The following is a 22,359-nucleotide window of genomic DNA, read 5'->3' on the forward strand; positions in this document are numbered from 1 at the left end:
GAAACTGCTTAGAAGGAAATCCGCTTGTTGTAGCAATCTCTTTTTGCATATTAAGGAGTAACCAGGGCTCAGCTTGATGCAGGTCGATTGAAGTCAAACAACAAACAATACTAAGCACTTAAGAATAGGCATGTCTGGAATAAGTAGGCAAAGAGGGAACAAGGACAAGCTTATATTATAAGATCAGTCATAACATTGTTCTGTATAACATGTTTTCACCAATGTGTCTATGACATAAAATGTTTCTTCTTTTTGTACATTTGAAAATTTTGAACAATAAAGCTTGTTTTAAAAAAAAAAAAATGTGTGAGCAGCACATGGCTACAAACTGACACAAAAGTGGTGTTTTCCGTACTTAGACCGATAATAGGTTTATGTGCATGTTTTAGTAATACTGGTGATGTTGGTATGGCGATTCATATCTGATAACATGAAGAGTACTACTAGCGCTGTTTTCTCGAATAAGCAAATGAAACACAAGGAAAGAGGCGCCGTATGTGTGAATCTGTAACAACCAGTATCAGAGATAGAGCAAGTGCAGGGTACTCACAATATGAAAAGGCACCCAGATGTGCCTGTAGATGCAGGCTGGTATTTACAGCAGACCAGCTAGCTGTACAAGGCACTCCAGGATCCAAAGATAGAGATCTGTATGTCTTGGCATACTGTGAGTGGTAGGTCCAGCAATATAAGACACAGGAGCTAGGTGCAAACAAAAGCACACGACTGTGTGAATCTGTAAGGTTTCAATGGTTAATTTACAACCTGTGCAGGGTACTCACATTCTAAAGTGGCACTCAAATGTACCAATAGAGGCAGGCTGGTTTTCACAGCAAACCAGCTGGCTGTATAGGATATGAAGCAGGATACTCCACAACGGACAGGATCACCAGGTAGCTCAGAATATGGAATAATCAGCAGCAATGAGGATATATGATTTAAAAAAATGATTTAATAGTAATAAAAACAATCATAAAATACATATATCACTCATGCATCATGAGTAAAAAACATGCAACGCGTTTCTCGGTATACACCGTTTCATCAGGCATGTAATATGTTCTAAATACACATCTTATATATGCCTGAGCTACCTGTACACTCCCACACCCAAAAGACAATAAGAACTAATCACAATAGCCCTTTGTTTAATTGCTCATTAATTGAAGCACCTGAACACTTCTCATAGTATACCCCTCTAGGGAAAAATAATAACAATTAGATGAATTAATAATAATATACCCCAATGGGAAAGATTAGTAAGATAGATAAACTTAAAATATACCCCAATGAGAGAGATTGATAAAACAAGTAGATTCATATTATGGATACACAGTGAGCAAACTGTACACATCTAAATAAATGTGACCATATTCCATCTAGTAATCACCACACTTTACTATTTTATATGAGGAAGCCCTACCTGTCAGTCTGCTGTGTTTACTATGAGACACAATTGTAAAGCTAGTATTTTCATATACTCCTACATATATTCCTAACCTAGGCCTAGATTTGGAGTTTGGCGTTAGCCGTGAAAACCTGCGTTAGAGGCTCCTAACACTGGTTTTAGGCTACCTCTGGTATTTGGAGTCACTCAAAATAGGGTCTAACGCTCACTTTTCAGCCGCGACTTTACCATACCGCAGATCCCCTTTGCGTATCCTATCTTTTCAATGGGATCTTTCTAACTCCGGTATTTAGAGTCGTGTCTGAAGTGAGCGTTAGACATCTAACGACAAAACTCCAGCCGCAGGAAAAAAGTCAGTAGTTAAGAGCTTTCTGGGCTAACGCCGGTTTATAAAGCTCTTAACTACTGTGCTCTAAAGTACACTAACACCCATAAACTACCTATGTACCCCTAAACCGAGTTCCCCCCACATCGCCGCCACTCGATTAAATTTTTTAAACCCCTAATCTGCCGACCGCCACCTACGTTATACTTATGTACCCCTAATCTGCTGCCCCTAACACCGCCGACCTCTGTATTATATTTATTAACCCCTAACCTGCCCCCCACAATATCGCCTCCACCTACCTACACTTATTAACCCCTAATCTGCTGACCGCAAAGCGCCGCCACCTACGTTATCCTTATGTACCCCTAATCTGCTGCCCCTAACACCGCCGACCCCTATATTATATTTATTAACCCCTAATCTGCCCCCCACAATGTCGCAGCCAGCTACCTACAATAATTAACCCCTAATCTGCCTACCGCAAAGCGCCGCCACCTACGTTATCCTGATGTACCCCTAATCTGCTGCCACTAACACCGCCGACCCCTATATTATATTTATTAACCCCTAATCTGCCCCCCTCAACGTCGCCTCCACCTGCCTACACTTATTAACCCCTAATCTGCCGACCGGAGCTCACTGCTATTCTAATAAATGTATTAACCCCTAAAGCTAAATCTAACCCTAACACTAACACCCCCCTAAATTAAATATAATTTTAATCTAACGAAATTAATTAACTCTTATTAAATAAATTATTCCTATTTAAAGATAAATACTTACCTGTAAAATAAATCCTAATATAGCTACAATATAAATTATAATTACATTGTAGCTATTTTAGGATTAATATTTATTTGACAGGCAACTTTGTAATTATTTTAACCAGGTACAATAGCTATTAAATAGTTAAGAACTATTTAATAGCTACCTAGTTAAAATAATTACAAAATTACCTGTAAAATAAATCCTAACCTAAGTTACAATTAAACCTAACACTATACTATCAATAAATTAATTAAATAAAATACCTACAATTACCTACAATTAAACCTAACACTACACTATCAATAAATAAATTAAATACAATTCCTACAAATAACTACAATGAAATAAACTAACTAAAGTACAAAAAATAAAAAAGAACTAAGTTACAAAAAATAAAAAAATATTTACAAACATAAGAAAAATATTACAAAAATGTTAAACTAATTACACCTACTCTAAGCCCCCTAATAAAATAACAAAGACCCCCAAAATAAAAAATGCCCTACCCTATTCTAAATTACTAAAGTTCAAAGCTCTTTTACCTTACCAGCCCTGAACAGGGCCCTTTGCGGGGCATGCCCCAAGAAGTTCAGCTCTTTTGCCTGTAAAAAAAAAACATACAATACCCCCCCAACATTACAACCCACCACCCACATACCCCTAATCTAACTCAAACCCCCCTTAAATAAACCTAACACTAAGCCCCTGAAGATCTTCCTACCTTATCTTCACCATACCAGGTTCACCGATCCGTCCTGAAGAGCTCCTCCGATGTCCTGATCCAAGCCCAAGCGGGGGGCTGAAGAGGTCCATGATCCGGCTGAAGTCTTCATCCAAGCGGGAGCTGAAGAGGTCCATGATCCGGATGAAGTCTTCATCCAAGCGGGAGCTGAAGAGGTCCATGATCGGGATGAAGTCTTCTATCAATGGCATCTTCAATCTTCTTTCTTCGGGAGCCATCATCTTCCATCCGACGCGGAACATCCTCTTCTCCCGACGCCTACTAGCCGAATAACGGTTCCTTTAAGGGACGTCATCCAAGATGGCATCCCTCAAATTCTGATTGGCTGATAGGATTCTATCAGCCAATCGGAATTAAGGTAGGAATATTCTGATTGGCTGATGGAATCAGCCAATCAGAATCAAGTTCAATCCGATTGGCTGATCCAATCAGCCAATCAGATTGAGCTCGCATTCTATTGGCTGATCGGAACAGCCAATAGAATGCGAGCTCAATCTGATTGGCTGATTGGATCAGCCAATCGGATTGAACTTGATTCTGATTGGCTGATTCCATCAGCCAATCAGAATATTCCTACCTTAATTCCGATTGGCTGATAGAATCCTATCAGCCAATCGGAATTGGAGGGACGCCATCTTGGATGACGTCCCTTAAAGGAACCGTCATTCGGCTAGTAGGCGTCGGGAGAAGAGGATGTTCCGCGTCGGATGGAAGATGATGGCTCCCAAAGAAAGAAGATTGAAGATGCCGGATCATGGACCTCTTCAAGCTCCCGCTTGGATGAAGACTTCCTCCGGATCATGGACCTCTTCAGCTCCCGCTTGGATGAAGACTTCAGCCGGATCATGGACCTCTTCAGCCCCCCGCTTGGGCTTGGATCAGGACATCGGAGGAGCTCTTCAGGACGGATCGGTGAACCTGGTATGGTGAAGATAAGGTAGGAAGATCTTCAGGGGCTTAGTGTTAGGGTTTATTTAAGGGGGGTTTGGGTTAGATTAGGGGTATGTGGGTGGTGGGTTGTAATGTTGGGCGGGGGTATTGTATGTTTTTTTTTTACAGGCAAAAGAGCTGAACTTCTTGGGGCATGCCCCGCAAAGGGCCCTGTTCAGGGCTGGTAAGGTAAAAGAGCTTTGAACTTTAGTAATTTAGAATAGGGTAGGGCATTTTTTATTTTGGGGGTCTTTGTTATTTTATTAGGGGGCTTAGAGTAGGTGTAATTAGTTTAAAATTTTTGTAATATTTTTCTTATGTTTGTAAATATTTTTTTATTTTTTGTAACTTAGTTCTTTTTTATTTTTTGTACTTTAGTTAGTTTATTTCATTGTAGTTATTTGTAGGAATTGTATTTAATTTATTTATTGATAGTGTAGTGTTAGGTTTAATTGTAGGTATTTTATTTAATTAATTTAATGATAGTATAGTGTTAGGTTTAATTGTAACTTAGGTTAGGATTTATTTTACAGGTAATTTTGTAATTATTTTAACTAGGTAGCTATTAAATAGTTCTTAACTATTTAATAGCTATTGTACCTGGTTAAAATAATTACAAAGTTGCCTGTCAAATAAATATTAATCCTAAAATAGCTATAATATAATTATAATTTATATTGTAGCTATATTAGGATTTATTTTACAGGTAAGTATTTAGCTTTAAATAGGAATAATTTATTTAATAAGAGATAATTAATTTCGTTAGATGTAAATTATATTTAACTTAGGGGGGTGTTAGTGTTAGGGTTAGACTTAGCTTTAGGGGTTAATACATTTATTAGAATAGCGGTGAGCTCCAGTCGGCAGATTAGGGGTTAATAATTGAAGTTAGGTGTCGGCGATGTTAGGGAGGGCAGATTAGGGGTTAATACTATTTATTATAGGGTTAGTGAGGCGGATTAGGGGTTAATAACTTTATTATAGTAGCGCTCAGGTCCGGTCGGCAGATTAGGGGTTAATAAGTGTAGGCAGGTGGAGGCGACGTTGTGGGGGGCAGATTAGGGGTTAATAAATATAATATAGGGGTCGGCGATGTTAGGGCAGCAGATTAGGGGTACATAGGGATAATGTAAGTAGCTGCGGTTTACGGAGCGGCAGATTAGGGGTTAATAATAATATGCAGGGGTCAGCGATAGCGGGGGCAGCAGATTAGGGGTTAATAAGTGTAAGGTTAGGGGTGTTTAGACTCGGGGTACATGTTAGGGTGTTAGGTGCAGACGTAGGAAGTGTTTCCCCATAGCAAACAATGGGGCTGCGTTAGGAGCTGAACGCGGCTTTTTTGCAGGTGTTAGGTTTTTTTTCAGCTCAAACAGCCCCATTGTTTTCTATGGGAGAATCGTGCACGGGCACGTTTTTGAGGCTGGCCGCTTGCGTAAGCAACTCTGGTATCGAGAGTTGAAGCTGTGTTAAAAATGCTCTACGCTCCTTTTTTGGAACCTAACGCAGCCTTTATGTGGACTCTCAATACCAGAGTTATTTTTATGGTGCGGCCAGAAAAAAGCCGGCGTTAGCTACGCGGGTCGTTACCGACAAAACTCCAAATCTAGGCCCTAGTTTCTCTATTTCATACCAAATCTTAAATGTGGATTCTTTCACAAATATTCGGCTAATCTTAGCATTTAAACATTTGAAAACAACTTGCCGGAACGATCGTGTGAAATATGGGGTAATCACTGATTGTATAGCGTCTGACGTATGGACAGATGATAGGCTCATTTGCCTCCAACATCCGGCCAATCAACAACGTCGGAAAACTCACACCCCTATTACGACATATACTGACATCTTAAGACTCACAGCGATAATCTAAGAGAGTCCGATGCCACCCCCAACATTAACAGTGCACAGCATATTCACATAAGGCTCCAATTTGTCAGTGCTATCATAGGCATCAATCCATTGCATCAAACGGACAACGCCCTCACAGCAAGCTCGTCACAGAACACACACCCTCCTCTTTACGTTGCATACCTAGCTTTGACAGCTAATGCCCACAGACATCCGTAGATAGATCTAATCTTAAGACCCCATTCCTATAACAAGGGAACCCCAACAAAGACCACCATCCTTACCAATCAGTAACATCGATAGCGCTAAACAGATACAAAACGCTGATTCCCGTCAGAATCAATAATGGGAACACTTAAATAAGCAACAGTCTCGAAACGTACATACCCTCACATAGTCAGAACCTCCAGGAAGCGCTCAGACACAGCACTCGATGCGGCAATACCCTCACATATCTGCCCAATCCCAAACATAAAGATTTCAGCCATTCTAAACTGCATATCCAATTGGGCAATACCATACCAATGCAGGCCCATTCTCTTAATAACTAATAAGATATTACTGAATGGGTGCAGACCCACTCTCTTTATAACCACTGCTGGAACTCTTTGATATTCAGGTTTTAAAAACTCTGTTAGAGGCAAGACCGATAATAGGTTTATGTGCATGTTTTACTAATACTGGTGATGTTGGTATGGCGATTCATATCTGATAACATGTAGAGTACTACTAGCGCTGTTTTCTCGAATAAGCAGAAGATAAGTTTGTATGACTTTTTTGGTACCGAAAAAGGGAATAGGAGCGCCAAAGTTGGCTAAAGTATATATAAAACAGGATAAATCAGGAAAAAAGCTGACTGAAAAGGAGGGTGATATTGACAATGGTATATCTAATAATGTATAATATATAACACCTACAGTTGTGTGTTAAAAAAAAAAAAAAAAGATAAGGGCTGAAACGCGTCGACCAGTATCCCCACCAGGATTTGTGGGGCTTTTTATTTCTCTCAGGATCGTTTATTTGGGTGAGTGCAACAACAAGAGCCTCTACCTATAAACGGCATTTTGTACACTGTTTTTATTTATCTTTCTTTTTTAGGATTGTATTGTTTATTACTAGTTATTATCCCAGCAGCAGGACTTCTTGGATATCGAGTTTGGACACAGGAATCACTACTAATAGGACACAGGAATCACTACTAATAGTATATACACTTATTTGGGCACTTGGATTATATCATCAGTACTATAATACCACTGGACACATACGCATATTTATATATTTTTTGGGGTATTATATACATATTTTCGTTGGAGTTATACCTTGGATTTTTTCTCATTTTTGATTTTGACACTTTAATATAATATATATTTTTTCACATATTTTTCACATATATTTTTTCAAATATTTTACATGATATGATTAAATTTTTTATTTTTATATATTTTTTGCATTTTTGGCCATTTTTTTACTGTATTTTCTACAGTTTATCACCTTTTATTGCACGTGTACACGTTTGTATAGGAAACTAACTGGTATCCTTACTGGAAATCTATCAAGACATTGCACTATTTTGATCTTCTGAGATTGTCTCTTCTATTAGTGTATTCATTATTTGCACTTTATATCTATTACATTGTATACCAATTGTATTATATGTATATCTATAACATTGAATCCGATTGTATTGTATTTTATCTGAACAGTTTTTGACCTAACTTAATATACTGTATATGTGAGAGCGACCAATCTTAAAGGGACAGTATACACTCATTTTCATATAACTGCATGTAATAGACACTACTATAAAGAATAAAATGCACAGATACGGATATAAAAATTCAGTATAAAACTGTTTAAAAATTTACTAAGAAGTTCTCAGTTTAGCTTTGTTGAAAGGGTATTTGGAAAGCCCACTGCAAGTGGGAAATAAGACACTCCCCCCTCCCCCTTCTTTTGCATATGAAAAGACCCTTTACACAAACAGGAGCAAGCTGGAGAAGGTAGCTGACGGTATTCTCATAAAACTTTGGGGCTTGGTTAGGAGTCTGAAAATCAGAGCAATGTTATTCAAAAATAAGCAAAACTATACATTTTTAAAAAGAACAAACTTTATGGGCTATATAAATAGAGCATCTGCAAAACATTTATGCAAAGAAAAAATGAGTGTATAATGTCCCTTTAAGTCACTCTTTTTTATTATCAATTTTTTAATATAAGTTTTTAATATAAATAAATTGTTTTAAGCATTTTGAAACTACCAGTTTCTATACTTAATTGCTTTATAGAAAGACCATTTGTAGGTGTTATATTATACATTATTAGATATACCATTTTCAATATCACCCTTCTTTTCAGTCAGTTTTTTTCCTTATTTATCCTGTTTTATATATACTTTAGCCAACTTTGGCGCTCCTATTCCCTTTTTCGGTACTTTGAATCCAAGATCCAGTTATGGGGACTTTTATAGTGTAGCCTGTATATATGTATGCATGTATGTATGTATGTATGTATGTATATATATATATATATATATATATATATATATATATATATATATATATATATATATATATATATAAATCTAGGTGTAGTTCTCTACAACCACATACATCTGTATGACCTTTTTGGTAACAGTAATCCTATGTTAAGTAGACAACAATTGTTTGTTAGTTAATATGTTTTTCTTATGTAGACAGTAGAAATTGTATTACTGCTATGTCGTTATACTTTTTTCTTACTTAATTAGATAGACTGGTAGTGTACTCTGAGTCATATCTCCCTGTGTTAGTAATTGATAGATGTTCATTTGTGCTACAATTATGTTATGCTGATTTGTCAATTTTATAGTGGCAACTTATTATTCATAAACACGAGTCAGTGCCAACTAGTATTTCCCCTGTTTCTTCATAGGTACTTCATCTTTTAGGCTAATACATTTATCTGGTAGCGCTGTTCTGTTATCTTCGGGCTGAGAAGAAGGACATTTCTGTTGAATGTATTAGAGTCAGCCCTTATTTGATCTCCCAATAGTTGCCTTATTTTCCCAGAGGCGTTGCACCTTTATTTAGCCATCTAAAAGTTTCCTTACTAGCTGACTCTATAATGCAATAAAATTGTATAGTTTACTGGGCTGTATAGAGTTTTGTTTATAACTCTTTTTAATTTATATTTTTATTAAAATTTTTAATTGTAACACAAAATAGAAAGAAAGTAGACATTTAAAGGGCCAGTAAACCTAAAAAATAATGTTATATAATTCTGCACATAGTGCAGAATTATATAACATTATATTAGTGCAAGTTTTTTATTATATAACATCTCCGGTATTTTTAATAAAAATAAGAGGGTTTTCCAGACCCGCCCTCTGTGCTCTACTGAGCGGGTCTGGTTTTTCTTCAGAGCGCATCGGGCCAGCTGTTTAGTTACAGCCCTGCCCGACAGCGCAATAACATTCAATGCAGCTCGCTCCTGCTCTGTCTAACAGCAGGAGCGAGCTGCATTGAATGTTATGGCGCGGTCGGGCCGGGCTGTGACTAAACAGCTGGCCCGATGCGCTCTGAAGAAAAACCAGACCCGCTCAGTAGAGCACAGAGGGCGGGTCTGGAAAACCCTCTTATTTTTATTAAAAATACCGGAGATGTTATATAATAAAAAACTTGCACTAATATAATGTTATATAATTCTGCACTATGTGCAGAATTATATAACATTATTTTTTAGGTTTACTGGCCCTTTAAATGTCTACTTTCTTTCTATTTTGTGTTACAATTAAAAATTTGAATAAAAATATAAGTTAAAAAGAGTTATAAACACAACTCTATACAGCCAAGTAAACTATACAATTTTATTGCATTATTATAACATTATTTTTTAGGTTTACTGACCCTTTAATTACATAAGCATATAGGGGTCAATTTATCAAGCTCCATACGGAAACAGAAGTTATGAAGCACCATTAAAGACCGCTACTCCATAACCTGTCCACCTGCTCTGAGGCGGCAGACAGAAATTAACCCGATCTAATACGATCGGGTTGATTAACACCCCTTGCTAGTGGTCGATTGGCCGCGAATCTGCAGGGGGCAGGATTGCACCAGCAGTTCACAAGAACTGCTGGTGCAATGATAAATGCAGACAGCGTATGGTGTTGGCATTTACCGATGTGCACCGGACATGATATGCTACATCGTATCATGTCCGCTCGCACATTAATAAATTGACCCCATAAACACAATAACACAATACATATAAAAAAGGTAAATCTATCCCATACGCAATAAGTAACATCCCAGTGACAAAAAAGTTGTGAAGTATTAAGTATAAAAAAGAGAAAAAATACATATTTAACCATGGTATAAACATTATATATACAGTGTATGTATATATATATATATATATATATATATATATATATATATATATATATAAAAACAATAGTTCAGAGGTATATGCACTCTCACCACCGTCCTGCAACTGCCAGGGTGCTCTAAAGGACTATACAGCAAAGTAACAAAGTTGAAGCACTCACTGGACTTTGGATATCAATATGAAATAATTTATTTGTGACATTTCGGGACCTCAAACGTCCCTTCTTCTGACAACCAGATTGTGCAAGTGAACAAAAATAAATAAGGCCTGTAGGCCCCTCCCCTAATTTGGTCACCAATCCCAGGGGACCGTATACAAGAGTTAAGGGACTAAACCAAATGGCTAGCCCAATCATAAGCAAAACATGTGACATCATCAAATATAATAACATAAGTTACAGTCTCAAACTTAGTGTTGTGATAATAAAATAAAGTGCCTGTTTACAAAATAGGTGCAAAAAGTGAACAATGATCACACATATCTCCTGCATCCCTCACTAGACTCTGCCCCGGTTCAATGTGTCAATGGCACATACCGCACAGAAAGTAATTCCATTGGGCAAGCAGCACCAACGCCCATAGTCTGTGATGTCAAACTTTGTCATAGCAACAGTGAAACACACTCTGGGAGACCACTCCCCGTTATTGTCAAGTGTCTGTAACACATCATATATCCCATACATAGGGGCAAAAAACTTTAAACACCAACGCAACTAACCAGTGTCTTATGAAAACACATCATAGCACCTTCATTCACAGCTCGTGCTAAGTCTATAATAAGCGTGCGGCGATCAGATCGTCTTAGATTTAGTCTCTATACCACACAGTGAAAGCTTGTAACATTACAACAACACTGACACCCACATCCTGTGTTATCAGACATCGTCATAGCAACTGAAGCAAACACCCCGGGAGAACACTCCCAGTTGATGACAAGGACCCACTTCAAAAACATATATACACAAAAACTTTATCCCAACCTGCCTGGCCGATACTCATTGGGACACATCACCTACATTCCCAGTTCATATTGTATCTGTAATAGGCGTATGGCATACAGATCGTCCCTGTCACAGTCTATACACTAAACAGTGTTGGTACGCAGGGTTATAAAGCCCCTCCCACCTATCCTCATTGGAGCAGCAGGGGCACACCTCCACTCCTATAGGTTGGGAGCAAGAAGACTAAAAAAATATTAAAAAATAAAAAACAACCACCACAATTTCACTTCAGATCTTTCATCGTTACCATCTCCTATCTGTCTCTGAAACACAGCCAACTGAACACAACGCCAGAACGATTACAAAGTGCCTACAGGCAATACCTGCCACACATCCAAATACCCACTAACAGAAAATGTGTATCAAAAGCACCAAAAACAAATTGCTAGTCTGCAGGGGATCACAGAAACAATCAAATCAGTATTACAAGTGACTCATATACTCCTAATGATAAAATTAGATCAAATGATTGGGCTCTAATATAAAAGCCCCAATGCCAATACACATAAAATAAAGCAATCTAGAGTATTGGCTGCATCATCATACTAGTCAATGTGATTCATGACCACCCACGTCACTACCAGCAGTTTCCTTGGTCCAGAGACACTCTGTAAAGGAATCGGACTCTACATCCTTCCACCTGTGGCAGCCTTCCATCAGCCACACCATATGTATAAATATAAATCGTCAAGAGCTATGACTCGTCGATGGCGCATAGTCAGTGAGGGATCGGAGGTGTGGGATCACGAAAACCCCATGCAAATAAAAACAAAAGCAAAAAAACAAAACAGTGTGCACAGTAAACAACACATTATACATACAACCTAGATGGAAAAATAACCTAGATGAAAAAATAAATAAAGAGAGACCTAAAAAGGCTCCAATTAAAAACAAATATCCTAATCCTAATGTATAAATTCTACATTGGGTACCACAATAATTGGACCCAACTGTGCCATAGCGTAGCGTAAGTGATGTTGTAATGTAACAAGATGGATCCTATAATCAGCAAGCTGGCAATAGGGACCACTCAGAATGTTATCATGTACACTTATGTTAGAATATGATCGAGGACTCTCAATGAACACTCTATGTTCTAATCTCTAGGTCTGAACCTAGGGCTGGGACAAATATCACCATATATGGACCCAACACTCTCATAATATAGGATGAGTGACACTATCACCAAATAACCTGTGTGCTATAATCAGCAGAATGGCCATAAGGACCATCAGGATCTCATACTATAATCGTGTGTTCTCATGAAGGAATATGAACGTGGACTCTCAGAAGACACTCTGTATCATTATTTCTAGGGTTAAGCCTTCATCACAGGAAAGATTGCCAGCCCGAATGCACATTTAGGCCTCTGGGGGCCAGAGTTCCCAGTTCATGTATCCATCTGCCCTCCTTTTTCAGCAGGATCCTGGCTCTATTGCCCCCTCTTCTTAGACTTGGCACATGGTCAATTAATCAGAATCTCAAGTCTGTGACTGTGTGTCCTCTCTCTAAGAAGTGTCAGGCGACCGGTTGGTCATATTTACCACTTCTCAGGGCGGTTCTTAAACTTGACCGGTGGTTGGCCATGCGGGTCCTGGCATCAGTCATGGTCTTTCCAGTATACAACAATCCGCATGGGCAATTGATAAATGATAAACAGTTTAATTTACCAAAATAGAGAGAACAGAAGCATTATGGGGCACACTTGGAAAGAATGTTACCAAATCACAATAGGGTGGAATGTGTTTATAGTGTGTATTAGTTAATTAAAACATAACATTTATTTTCAAATGTATTAAAAAAATAATAATATGTTGTGGACCATGCCACCATTTAAACTAAAGTATAACACAATGGTTAAAAATATTTTTATAAAAAATATATATAGAAAGCACTGCAAACTCTCCTATTAAGGAGTATTCTCCTAGTACCCAATTACTGGTAATTCTATGCTGTATATATTATGTACAGGTAACTCTAAAGATTCCCATAATCAGATATAATATAGGGATAGAAGCGGTCTGAAAGGTTCAAGTAATTCAGCTAAGTGGCGTTGATATTGTGAGCATAAACTCGTATATAGGATCGCCTAAAATATTAAACTATTATCTACATGCCCCCGCACCACTATTTAAGACTGCTATCTAGTTCCCATTAGATTATATATCTATTGCCCAAAATATGGGCCAACAATTAACAAGTTACCAGCTATATATTATTGAAACGGACAATAAGAGGAGAGAAGCAGTGCGAACGCCTGACGCGCGTTTTGCATCTGCTTTATATTGCAGAACAGTATAGGTGGTCGCATCCGAAAGTTGTCGATCAATTTCTTTCTTATAATCCCCCACATCCATCACGACCACCGCTCCACCCTTGTCTGCAGGTCTTATCGCGATCATGGAATCCTCACTGAGTGATCTCAGAGCTCGCCTTTGTTCCTTAGATAGATTATCATACTGTCTTCTGGCAGTTGTGGGTTCTTGGGTCAGCCGTGTAAGGTAAATCATATAGGCAGTGATTGAGGGATTGTTGGAGGTAGGGTCAAATGTCCCTGTGGTCCTGAAAGTTGACAATGTTTCAGATTCATTTCTAAAGTATTCCTTTAGACGAAGTGATCTCCCAAATTTCTGGACATCGATATAAGAATTTAACGTACTCATTTTCATGGTCGGTACAAATGACAGTCCTTTATTTAATAGAGACATTTCAGCTTCATTAAGTGGTCTGGTGCTAATATTGAAGACATTGTTTTCTATCTTCTCTGGATTCGGGGGCGGCGGGACATGCCCCCCCCCCGCCTCGTGTGCGGCCGGGTCCTTGTCCTAAAAAATGATTTGATGTTGAGTATGAAGCCAATGGTGGTCGTGCGGACACAGCTTCATGAGTATTATCCCATTGTTGTATATTGTCGGTCCCTCTAGATCTAGTAGTAATTCCCCTGAATGGTAGAGCTTCAGGGTTTATAGATCCCTCTTGGTCAGTGCTGTCTCCTAAACTGGTGTCCACTGTATTAATAGCTTGCTTGGTGTGTCTTCTCTCCCTTCTAGGTCTGAAGTTCTTTCTTTCCTCTGGTGCTAACATCCAACGGTAGACACTCTTATGTGTGTAATCTAATCCCACCATTTGGAGTTTACAGTTCTTGAAAGAAATTAACTCCTGTTTATATTCTTTGACCTGGCCAAATTAACTCCTGTTTTTATTATTCGACCTGGCCAATTTATCCAGCCAGTCACATGAGCTATCGGACCTAAATTTATTAAGTTGCAGACTCTCTTCCAGCTTCAAAAATCACCAGCAACATTAAATCAAATGAAAATTTGTTCAGAATCCTGCACCAATTGGTGCAAAATTCCGTGCTGGATCTTCCGATTGTGGGCACATTTCTAATCTGAAACCCTCTTGGCAGCATTCTTTTCTTATGATACTCAGACAAATAGGTACCATGAAGGTTCAAGTCAATCTCACGTTGTTTTAACTTGACCCACAAGTTGTACAGGGATTGGTTCGATTCCACCACCTGTTGTTCCTCAATTGAGCCGAATCTAATCAAATCAGCGTCCTCGTCAGTAAACATAAAAATGTCCTCATATTTATCTTCTATGGTATCACCCCCTGTGGCCATGTCCACTCCATGGGGTCATTGCTGGTCTCGAACACGTGTAGAAATGAAGGATAGGTATATAAGAAATGAAGGGAGGATACTGAACAGACTGTGCCGAGGAATATGTAAGCAATAGCTCAGAGGTATATGCACTCTTACCACCATCCTGCAACTGCCAGGGTGCTCTAAAGGACTATACAGCAAAGTAACAAAGTTGAAGCACTCACTGGACTTTGGATATCAATATTAAATAATTTATTTGTGACGTTTCCAGACCTCAAACGTCCCTTCTTCTGACAACCTGATTGTGCAAGTGAACAAAATAAATAGGCCTGTAGGCCCCTCCCCTAATTTGGTCACCAATCCCAGGGGACCGTGTGCAAGAGTTAAGGGACTAAACCAAATGGCTAGCCCAATCATAAGCAAAAAATGTGACATCATCAAATATAATAACATAACAAGTTACAGTCTCAAACTTAGTGTTGTGATAATAAAATAAAGTGCCTGTTTACAAAATAGGTGCAAAAAGTGAACAATGATTACACATATCTCCAGTGAGTGCTTCAACTTTGTTACTTTGCTATATATATATATATATATATATATATATATATATATATATATATATATATATATGCTGGAATTTTGCCATTAACCCTTTTGGTTTTGTTTTATTCCATATCTTCCTAATCTCTAAATACTTATCTGATTTGGACTTTTTCGCCATACTTCCATAATTCTAAATAAATATGTTCTTCCACCATCCTGTCCCATATTGTTAACTCTGGTAGTTTCCATTTTCTCCAATTTTTAACTATGATTTTGTTTTTGCACAATTATATATTCTCTGAAACAGTGTTTTTTTTCCAGCTCCTTTCCCATTTCATAGGGAGGTTAAAGATCATTATCCAAGGATCTGATTTTATCTCAGTTTTCAAGATTCTTTCCATTTGTATTCTAATCTGCTCCCAATTAGTCACTACTATTCGGCATTGGCACAGAATATGACTTAGTGTACACTCTTGTTCACAACCTCTCCAGAATGTATTACTCACCTAATGAGTATAAACGTTTTACACTTACTAGATATAAATACAATTTCAAAATAAATTTACAGTTAATTTCTCTACAATTCATAGATATTGAGGATTCAATATTATTTTTAAAGATAAACCTTCACCTTAAAACTTTCCCTAATTCATTTTCCCAAGATTTAGTCTATGGTGGTAATTCCTGACCATCTTGGGTACTAAGAAGATTATGCATTGTTGATAATATTAATTTTTTAAATTTTTATTGACTACTATCTTTTCAAATTAAGTTAATTCTCTCATTATTTTCTCTTTCTCTTTATGTTTCCTAATATAATATATTGTATCAGAATAAACCAAGCTCTATATTCATCAATTCCCTCATTTGCTAACTCCTCTTGTGTTTCAAACTTATTATTACTTATAATTGACCATGTTAGTACAGGTATTCTAGTTAAACTAGTATTTTTTAGATGTTTAATATCTGGATTATTCCTAATCGGGTGTAGAGGAGATGGTGTAGATGATATCTCTGGGTAATTTATAATGAGTTTACCACAATTTTTTTTAAATTTATTTGATAATTGGAAATTCTTCAATTTTTTAACTCTTTTTATTTTTACTTGTTAACCAACATTCGGCTAGATTACAAGTTTGTGTGTTATCTTTTAAGGCTGAAAATATGGTATTTTCAGCGTTAAAACAGCACCGCAGCCATTACAAGTCTTGTCGGTATAGGTGTACCACAAACCTTTTAGCCTGTAACGCAACGTCAGTCCCGCAAATTACGTTTTTTATGGGACTCCCATAGCGCCGGTATTACGAGTTTTGCGTTGAGGCTAAAAAGCGAGCGTTACAACCTAAAACCACAAGATCCGTAACGCCATCTAAAGTCAGTAGTTATGAGTTTTACGCTATAAAGCAGTAACATAAAACTCATAACTAAAGTGTTACAAAGTAAACTAACACCGACAAACTACCTATTAACCCCTAAACTGAAGCCCTCCCACATCATAAACACTAAATTAAATTTATTTACCCCTAATCTGCACCTCCCGATATCGCCACCACTATGAAAATGTATTAACCCCTATTCCGCCGCTCCCCGACATCATCACCACTATACTAAAGTTATTAACCCCTAAACCGTCCCTCTCCCGCAAACACTATTTAAATATTATTAACCCCTAATCTGCCGTCTGACCACAATGCCCCCACTATACTAAAGTTATGAAGCCCTACACCGCCGCCACTATAATAAACCTATTAACCCCTAAACCGAAAGCCCCCTCACCCCGAAATATAATAAATTAAACTATTAACCCCAAACCGAAAGCCCCCCACATTGCAATAAACTAATTTAAACTAGTAACCCTAACGTAACCCTAACACCCCCTAAGTTTAACATAATTACAATATAGCTAAATTAAACTTACGATGAACTAAATAAACCTATTGACGCCTTAACCACCAGTCCCCCACATCGCAACAACCTAATTAAACTATTAACCCCTAACCTAACCCTTACCCTCTACACCCCCTAACTTTAACATAATTAAAATAGAACTAAATTAAACTTACAATTATTAACTAAATAATTCCTATTTAAAACTAAATACAAACTTACCTGTGAAATAAAACCTAAGCTAGCTACAATATAACTAATAGTTATATTGTAGCTAGCTTAGGTTTTATTTTATTTCACAGGTAAGTTTGTATTTATTTTAACTAGGTAGACTAGTTAGTAAATAGTTATTAACTATTTAATAACTACCTAGTTAAAATAAATAAAAAATTACCTGTCAAATAAAACCTAAGATACCTTACACTAAAACCTAAAATTACAAAAAATGAAAAAAACTACCATTACAAAAAAAATTATCCAAAAAAATAAAAATGATTCCTATTCTAATACCCTTTTAAAAAAAAACACCAAAAAATAAAAAAGGCTAATCTAAAATAAACTATCAAGGGCCCTTAAAAGGCTAAGCTCTTTAGCTACAAAAGAAAAACAAACACCCCCTAAAAAAAATACATTACACAAAATAACAAACAAATTATCAAAAATAATAAAAAATTATTCCTATTCTAATACCCATTAAAAAAATACCACCCAAAAAAAAACCTAATCTAGAATAAGCTACCAATTGCCCTTAAAAGGGTCTTTTGTAGGGCATTTCCCTAAAGAAAGCAACTATGACATAAAAATACAAACCCCCACCCCCCCCAAACCCACAAAATAAAAAAACTATCTAAAAAAACCTAAGCTACCCATTGCCCTGAATCTTCAATGCAAGGTACACGATCCAAGATGGCATCCCTTGCACTCCTATTGGCTGAAAAATTTGAATCAGCCAATAGGAATTAGAGCTGCTAAAATCATATTGGCTGTTCAAATCAGCCAATAGGATTTAAGCAGCTCTAATTCTATTGGGTGATGAATCAGCCAATAGAATGAGAGCTGCTTAAATCCTATTGGCTGTTCAAATTCAGTGTACGGCGGTGACCGTATGAAGAGGATGCTCCACGCCGGATGTCTTCAGGATGGACCCGCTCCTCGCCACCGGGATCAAGATAGAAGATACCGCCTGGATGAAGATTGAAGAAGCCGCCTGGATGAACATTTCTCGCTGCTTGGATGAAGACTTTGCCGCCGGGATGAAGATTGAAGAGGCCACCTGGATGAAGACTTCTTCCCGCCTGGATGAGGACTTCTCCGCCAGGATAAAGATCGTTCAAGCGGGACTTCAAAAACTGTAAGTGGATCGTCTTGGGGTTAGTGTTACGGTTTTTTGGGTGGGTTATATTTTTAGATTAGGGTTTGGGCATTAAAAGAGCTAAATGCCCTTTTAAGGGCAATGCCCATCCAAGTGCCCTTTTCAGGGCAATGGGTAGCTTAGGTTTTTTTTTGGATAGTTTGTTTTATTTTGTGGGTTTGGGGGGTGAGGGTTTGTAATGTCAGTGGGTATTTGTATTTTATTTCATACACAGAGCTGATTTCTTTAGGGCAATTCCCTACAAAAGGCCCTTTTAAGGGTAATTGGTAGTTTATTCTAGATTAGGTTTTTTATTTTGGGGTGTTTTTTTTTTTAATGGGTATTAGAATAGGAATCATTTTTATTATTTTTGATTTTTGAATTTGTTTGTTATTTTGTGTAATGTATTTTTTTAGGGGGTGTTTGTTTTTCTTTTGTAGCGAAAGAGCTGTTTAACTTAAGGCAATACCCTACAAAAGGCCCTTATAAGGGCCCTTAGTAGTTTGAGGGATGGGGGTTTGTATACTGTTAGGAGGGGTTTTTTTTGTAGCAAAATAGCTATTTAACTTAGGGCAATGCCCTACAAAGGGCCCTTTTATGGGCCCTTGGTAGTTTATTTTAGATAAGGCTTTTTTATTTTGTTTTTTGTTTTTATAGGGTATTAGAATAGGAATAATTTTAGTTTTTTTTTGTAATGGTAGTTTTTTTCTTTTTTGTAATTTTATGATTTAGTGTAAGGTAGCTTAGGTTTTATTTGACAGGTAATTTTGTATTTATTTTAACTAGGTAGTTAGTAAATAACTATTTACTAACTAGTCTACCTAGTTAAAATAAATACAAACTTACCTGTGAAATACAAATAAAACCTAAGCTAGCTACAATATAACTATTAGTTATATTGTAGCTATCTTAGGTTTTATTTTAAAGGTACGTACGCATTTAGTTTAGGTATTATTTAGTTAATAATTGTAAGTTTAATTTAGCTCTATTTTAATTATGTTAAAGTTAGGGGGTGTTAGGGTTAGGGGTTAATATAGTTTAATTTAAGTTGTTGTGATGTGGGGTGCTAGCGGTTTAGGGGTTAATAGGTTTATTTAGGTAATAATTGTAAGTTTAATTTAGCTCTATTTTAATTATGTTAAAGTTAGGGGGTGTTAGGGTTAGGGGTTAATATAGTTTAATTTAGGTTGTTGTGATGTGGGGTGCTGGCGGTTTAGGGGTTAATAGGTGTATTTAGTTAATAATTGTAAGTTTAATTTAGCTCTATTTTAATTATTAAAGTTAGGGGGTGTTAGGGTTAGAGTTACGTTAAGGGTCAATAGCTTAATTTAGGTTGTTGCGATGTGGGGGGCTGGCAATTTAGGGGTTAGTTGCAGCGATGTCGGGGAGTGGTGGAATAGGGGTTAATATATTTATTATAGTGTGGACGATGTTGGGGTGCGGCAGATTAGGGGTTAATACCTTTATTTAGGTGGCGGCGATATAGGGAGCAGCAGATTAGGAGTTAATAACTGTAGGTTGGTGTTGGCGATGTCGGGGGCAGCAGATTAGGGGTGTTTAGACTCTGGGTTTATGTTAGGTTTAAACTGTATTTTCTTTTTCCCCATAGACATCAACGGGGCTGCGTTACGGAGCTTGTCTTTCCGCGATCGCAGGTGTTAGGTTTTTTTCTGATCCGCTCTCCCCATTTGATGTCTATGGGGAAAGCGTGCACGAGCACGTCAAAACAGAGCTTGTTTTGTGTGCGGTATAGAGCTTAAAAACCCTATATCGCCCGTACAAGCCTGTTTTTTTAAAACTTGTAATGGCAGCGCTATAGGGGATTAAATAACGCCACTTTTGCTGCATTCGTTAATTTCCCTATAGCGCTTAAAACTCGTAATCTAGCTGATTGGCTAAACAATCCACACCCACTAAATCATTTTCTAATTGTATCCATATCTTGTGCTCTCCAGGGCCCAAATAATCGAAAGTGCTGCGAGGCGGCAATATATTCAAAAGGGATCCAATACGATGTTGAGAATGCCAGCAAAATATTTAAAAGTGCCAATTTTACTTTTTAATCCAAAATCTTTTTTATTGAAATATTTCCAGAATAGATAACAAATTTGCAAAAATAAAAGAAGTAACGAGACAAGTTAGGCAATGATGTTTACAGAGAACATAATTGCAGTACCTGGAACGTACTAATTGGGTAAAGGAAAAGAAAATAATAAAAGTAGAGAGAAAAATAAAAAACAACAACAACAAAAGAGGGCCTATCAGGCCGGGGTATTGCTTCAGCTATGTCATTATCACAGGAGTACCAAGATATGTCATACAAATATAAAATTTAATGAAGTGTCAGCGCCTCCACGTCCAGTGAATGTTAGGTAAAGGTGAAAGTTGGGTGGAAGGAGATGGCATCGAACTCAAACTGGGTTAATATATTGGTCCCATATTTCTTTGGCAGTAATGAACACGTCCCTGTAGTCCACTCTAAAAAATCTATATTCCTCTAATTCTAGAAAGTCAGTCACCCTATTTCTCCACATGACTAGGTCTGGGGAATCTTGTGATTTCCAGTTTTTGGCGATCAAAGATTTAGCGCTGTTTAAGAAAATACGGAAAAGGATATTATGGGCTTTGGATGGGAGTTTAATGTATTTGTTAAGGAGGAATACCAGCGGGTCAAGAGGGAGTAGCCTCTGAAAGATTGTCTCTATCTCTGCGATTATGGATCTCCAGAATTGGTTCACACCATTGCACCACCACCACATGTGGCCCATGCCACTTCCTACATGGCCACAATGCCAGCAGCGGTTCCCTGATGAGGGATAAAATTTATGTAAGCGTCGAGGGGTAAGGTACCAGTTGTGGAGAATTTTATAGTTCAATTCTAGTAATCCCGCCGAAACAGATGAGGATTTAGTATTAGTGAAAATAGATCTGGCTGTCTGGGGAAGGATGGTGATTCCAAGTTCACTCTCCCAGGACTCAAGAGAGCGGGGAAGGAAACCCGGGGGGGGGGGCTGGGTTAGGATTGAGTAGATTTTAGATAAGGTGTGGCCAAGAGGGGTGGCAGAGGCCAGTAGTTTCTCTAGATTTGTTATTGGTCTCACCATGTTAAGGTGTTGTTTATGGGATGAAATGTAATGGTGGACTCTTCTATAGTTATACCAGTTCTGAGCCCAAGTATACCCTAACTCGATCAATTTTTCACGTGTATGTATATTTTCATTGTCAACCAAGTGGTGTAAAGAGACATCGGGGGGGAGTTTTGGGCCAGAGTGATACACTCCCAGGTCTTTCAAGGAAAATTCAGTATTATAAATTAGAGAGGTGAGCGGGGATGGGGTTGAGGAAATGTAGGGGTTGCTTCTATTAACTATGCCCCATTGAGTCAGGGTCTCCTGAGTGATCGGGTTTTTAATATCTTTAGTGAGCCCCTCCCCGTGGGAAGACCAGCTAACGGAATGGAGGTTTACATCTCTATTGAGTTGTTCCTCAAGGTAGACCCACCTCTTCTGATTCTTATGGATCCTCCAGTCCATAATTCTTTGGATAAAGATAGAATGTCTATAAAGATCCAAG

This window comes from Bombina bombina, chromosome 5 (assembly GCF_027579735.1).
Source record: "Bombina bombina isolate aBomBom1 chromosome 5, aBomBom1.pri, whole genome shotgun sequence".
NCBI lineage: Eukaryota > Metazoa > Chordata > Amphibia > Anura > Bombinatoridae > Bombina > Bombina bombina.